Consider the following 6,000-nt stretch of genomic DNA (forward strand, 5'->3'; position numbering starts at 1 on the left):
TTGTGTTTCTTAATGTTTACAGGCCTCCCAAACACTGCACAGACTTTTTTAATGACCTCAGTGAACTGCTGTCTGTGATCTGTGTTAATTACGACTGTGTAATTATTGTTGGGGATTTTAACATCCATGTGGACAACCCTCAGGGCAAAGGGACTAAAGACCTGAGTAACACTCTGGGCAATTTTGAGCTGACTCAGCATGTAACAGAGGCCACACATAATAGAGGACACACTCTTGACCTACTGATTTCCAAGGGCCTGAGCATTTCAAAGGTTACTGTGTCTGATGTGGGCCTGTCTGATCATTACTGTGTTTTCTTTGAAAGTAAAATCTCAGCCCACACAAATATATCAACAGCAGTGATCACAAAACTGTGTATAACTGAATACTGTAGTGAGATCTTTAACCAGGTCTTCCATTAACACCTGACCTGTCCAGAGGTTCAGTCAATGAGCTCATCAATATCTTCAATGCTAAAATGTTAAATGTTATGGACACTATTGCTCCCATTAAGGTGAAGGTTATCTCTGGAAGAAAAAAGTCTCCATGGAGAAACTCCACACTAGTGAAAAATGAAAAAAGACAGTGTAGGAAAGCTGAGCGCAGATAGAGAAAAACAAACCTCCAGGTTCATTATGACATTTATAAAGAGAAACTTCGCAATTATAATTTACAGCTGAGGAGTGCAAGAAGGTCCTATTTCTCTGACATCATCACCAAAAACAGCCATAATGCTCGGGTCTTATTTTCTACAGTTGACAGGCTAACAAACCCTCCTGTGTCAGTGGCAGCTGAACTTCATTCGACCATGGCCTGCAATGACTTTGCCAAATTCTTCACAGAAAAAATCCAAAAGATTAGACAAGCAATTGGTACATCAACAGCAGATTCAGGATATGTACTGTGTCCACCGAAAAACTGTTTAAACACCATCAAACGGTTTTACCCTATTAACAGCAAAGACCTGGAGGACATCTTAGGTCAACTGAACTCCTCCTCTTGCTGTTTAGATGTCCTGCCAACAAGTTTTTTCAAAAAGGTCTCAAAGACTTTGGAGTCAGACCTGTTACAGATCGTCAACTTTTCTTTATTATCAGGTGTGTTTCCAGAATCACTAAAAACTGCTGTAATAAAACCTATACTGAAAAAGGACAATCTTGACAAGACACAAATAAACAACTACAGGCCGATCTCAAATCTCCCATTTTTAAGTAAGATCATTGAAAAAGCAGTTTCTCAACAGCTCAGTTACTTCTTAAAACAGAATAACTGCTACGGTGCCTTCCAGTCAGGTTTTAGACAGAACCACAGCACTGAAACCTCTCTGACCAAAGTGTTTAATGACATATGTCTGAATACAGACAGTGGAACAATGTCAGTCTTAGTTTTACTGGATCTCAGTGCAGCATTTGATACAGTTGACCACAACATATTACTCAAACGACTGGAGAACTGGGCAGGTCTTTCAGGAACTGTACTAAACTGGTTCAAAACATACGTAGAAAACAGGAAATACTTTGTATCAATAGGTAACTTCACATCTGAGCAGACAAGTATCACATGTGGAGTTCCCCAAGGTTCCATCTTGGGACCCCTTCTGTTTAACATCTACATGCTCCCACTTTCACAGATTATAAAGAACAACAAAATAAACTACCACAGCTATGCAGATGACACACAAATATATATCACAATGTCACCAGGAGACCGAGGCCCTGTACAGGCTCTTGGTAAATGCATTGAGGAAATTAATGATTGGTTGTGCCACAATTTTCTCCAGCTAAACAAAAACAAAACTGAAGTAATAGTCTTTGGTGCCAAAGAAAAACAATTACAGGTCACCAGAGAACTTCAATCTATACACCTAAAAACCACAAACCAGGTGAGAAATTTGGGTGTAGTGATGGATGCAGACCTAAACTTAGAAAAACACATTAAGACAATAACAAAATCAGCTTACTATCACCTCAAGAATATTTCAAGGATAAAAGATCTGATGTCTCAACAGGACCTGGAAAAACTAGTCCATGCATTCATCTTTAGTAGGCTTGACTACTGTAACAGCATCTTTACAGGTCTACCTAAAAAATCAGTCAGACAACTACAGCTCATTCAGAACTCTCACTAAGGTCTCACTAAGACCAAAAAAGTGGACCACATCAGTCCAGCTCTGAGGTCTTTACACTGGCTGTCTGTCCGTCAGAGGATAGACTTTAAAGTTCTGATGCTGGTCTATAAAGCACTGAATGGTTTAGGACCAAAATACATCAGTGACCTCCTGACCCAGTATGAACCTTCCAGATCCCTCAGGTCATCTGGATCCGGTTTTTTATCAGTTCCCAGAGTCAGAACCCGACATGGAGAAGCTGCATTCAGGTTTTATGCTCCATATATCTGGAACAAACTCTCAGAAAGCCTCAGATCAGCTGAAACACTCAGTTTCACACAGTTTATTTAAACCCAGGTTGAAGACTTACCTGTTCTCAGCTGCATTTGAATAAAACACCAAATCCACACTTTTAAGCTTAAATTTCAAAAAGTTTTTTTTAATCAATTTTAAATCATGCTTTTTATTTGTTTTTGTTTTTTAATGTCTCTGTAAAGCACTTTGAATCACCTTGTTGAATTGTGCTATATATAAATAAACTTGCCTTGCCTATATAGTATGGGAGGACACCTACTGTGTATCTGTTTGAGTACAAGAGCCCTTTCTTTAGGTGGACCGCTGGACTCCTGGCACCGTTTTTTTAAGGAGGCAATCACAGGGTCATATCTTGACCCACATACACACATAACCCCCCCCCCCCCACACACACACACACACACACATACATATACATACACATACACAGACTGGTACTCTTTGTTCACGTATATTCCTTTTGAGATGTCATATGTTAATGAGACTATGCATATTCATGTAACCACAATAAAGAGCAGTGCTATGGGGCGCTGACTGAGAGTGACTGGGGTTCGAGCGGTAGCGCTCATCTCGGTCATCTCCCTCGTGCACGAGATCACACAAAGAATTCTGCCTGGTGTCCTATGATGTGCTAGCTGCAATTGTCTCGACTGTTCCACACTGTAAAAAAAAAAAATCATGATATAAAAGTATTTTACTGTGTATTTTACAGTTTTGTACTGTTCTTCTAGAACAGTAGTTCTTAACCTTGTTGGAGGTACCGAACTCCACCAGTTTCATATGCGCATTCACTGAACCCCTCTTTAGTGAAAAATAAAATATGATTTTTTTCAAATTCAAGACATAGATATGTTTTTTATTGGTGCACAAAATGAGCCGTGCCTGTCACGGTGGAAGCTCTGCCGAACCCCCGAGACAGACTCACCGAACCCCTAGGGTTCGATCGAACCCAGGTTAAAAACCACTGTTCTAGAATATCATTAAATTCACATAAATAGACTGTGATTTAACATGTCAAATGTAAATTAACATAAAATCACTGTAAATGTAATAAAACATAATTTTCTTGTTTTTTTAAAAGTATCTGTCTGTACATATGCATATTTAGATTGTTAAAATACATTCACAAATGCATCATAATTTCACAAATATTTGTCCATTATTTGAAAGATTGAACTGTTAAATTCAAATGTAATGCTATGGAAAAATATATAAAATGATTCGTATAAACTTTTTTTACATCAAATAATAATTATTATTATTATTGTTGTCTGGTGGCTGGGTACTCTTCCTTTGAAAGAGCACCCAGCCACTGGTACAGATATGTGGACGACACCTGGGTCAAAATCAAGACACAAGAAGTGGAATCCTTCACTGCGCACATTAACGCTGTGGATAAAAACATCAAGTTCACCAGGGAAGACACAAAGGACAACTGTTTGCCTTTCCTGGACAGCACTGTGCACATTGAAGAGAACGGCAAACTCAACATCGAAGTTTACTGGAAGCCCACACACACGGACCAGTACCTCCTCTTTGACTCCCATCACCCTTTGGAACACAAACTTGGAGTAATTAGGACCCTACACCACCGGGCAGAACATGTTCCCTCTAAGCCTGAAGGAAAAAAGAAGGAACACACACATGTAAAGGAAGCACTCAAAACATGCGGCTATCCTAAATGGGCGTTCTTAAAGTCAGCAAAGAGGCACAGAAAAGAAGACCAGACACCAGCGAGGGAGGATAAGAAGGACAGACGCAACAACATTGTCATCCCCTATGTAGCCGGTGTATCAGAAAAACTCAGGAGAGTTTTCTCCAAGCACGACATCCCGGTGTATTTCAGACCCAGCAACACGCTCAGACAAAAACTGGTTCACCCGAAAGACAAAACACCAAAACACAGACTTAACAATGTGGCGTATGCTGTACAGTGCAGCGAGGAATGCCCAGACCTCTACATTGGAGAGACCAAACAGCCACTTCACAAGCGCATGGCACAACACAGAAGAGCCACCTCCACAGGACAAGACTCAGCAGTCCATCTGCATCTTAAGGATAAAGGACACTCTTTGGAGGATGCCAATGTTCACATTTTGGACAGAGAGGGCAGATGGTTTGAAAGAGTGAAAGAAGCCATCTATGTCCACTGTGAGCGACCATCTTTGAACAGAGGCGGGGGTTTACGACACCAACTCTCTGCCATCTATAATCCAGTTTTGAGATCCCTTCCCAGACGCCTTAACGCCCACTCACATCACATCCTGGGCCATCTGACCTCAGGAATTCGCATGATAAGGTGGGGCCAGGTTTCACAATGAACACACCCGAAACTCTGGCTGATTGGGACCCACACCCAGTTTCACACCTTGGCTCAGGCGATTAGAGGATCATCAGGGGGTCCTTTTGTCCCTCTGTGGGGGGTTACTCCCACTAGGTTTATATCTGGGACTCTCCACCATTTGACCTTAGAACTGAAGAAGCTTCTCGGATGAGAGGTGAAACGTCTTCAAGCAACTTAAAGAAGTCCAGACGCTTTTCTTTGCAAGCTCCTTTGACTACGATGACCTGGATGACTCAGAACCTTCACAGACATATTATTATTGTTATTTAGGGCGATCGTGGCTCAAAAGTTGGCAGTTTGCCTTGTAATCAGAAGGTTGCTGGTTCGAGCCACGGCTCGGACACTCTCGGTCGTTGTGTCCTTGGGCAAGACACTTCACCTACCATCTACTGGTGATGGCCAGAGGGGAATTATAAAGTGGAATTGTAAAGCACTTTGATGGTCTCATAAAGCACTATATGAATGCAATCCATTATTATTTAAACCAACTGTATATTTCTGTACATTTAAGTATTATCATTAATATTGCCGCATTCATTGAGTGATACATCTCCTGTTGTCAGGCCTGCAGGTATCAGGCTTGTGATGTTCTCCTTTATCTCATAGTGGACTGTAAGGAAGAGGACTCCCTTACTATATTTATTTATATTATCTGTATAGCACTTTAGAGCACACCTTTCACTTTATTAAAAGCACCTTATCAAGCACTTTATTTAGCATGGCACTTTAAGCATGGATTTGCACACACAAGAAGTTTAAATATTTATTGACTATTTATTGGGAATTTTAAAATCAGTTGGTAGCCTTATTTCAGATCCGGCACAGCTGCTCCTCATCAAGGAATGTGGTGGTTGTCTGTCAGGAGAGAAGAATGGTGGTTGTGATCAAGGTTTACCAGTAAGGAAAACTAATGCAAATGTGTGTGTGAAATCTAGGGATAAAAGTGGTGCAAATAGGTGTTTGTAAGATAATGATTACTCACCTTTCTTGCCTGTGTCCTCTTCAAGGTGTTTGGGCAAATGTTTCCCCGGGGGTCCAGACACCATTTAAAGGTTCCGGGAGAGACCATGGGTAAAGAGTGTGGTGAATCTTTTTGTGCTTGGGTTTCTGGGTTTTTATAATATTGGGTTTGGTGTATCATTAAAGTGTGAAATATTTATTAATATGTAAATGTGAAAATGTATTTATTTATTCTTATTGATATATTGTATACTGTGGTGGAAGGTTGGGATTT

The sequence above is a fragment of the Rhamphochromis longiceps genome, linkage group LG3, assembly GCF_057381845.1.
Source record: "Rhamphochromis longiceps isolate RC_006_pf linkage group LG3, R_longiceps_female_GT1.1, whole genome shotgun sequence".
Classification (NCBI taxonomy): domain Eukaryota; kingdom Metazoa; phylum Chordata; class Actinopteri; order Cichliformes; family Cichlidae; genus Rhamphochromis; species Rhamphochromis longiceps.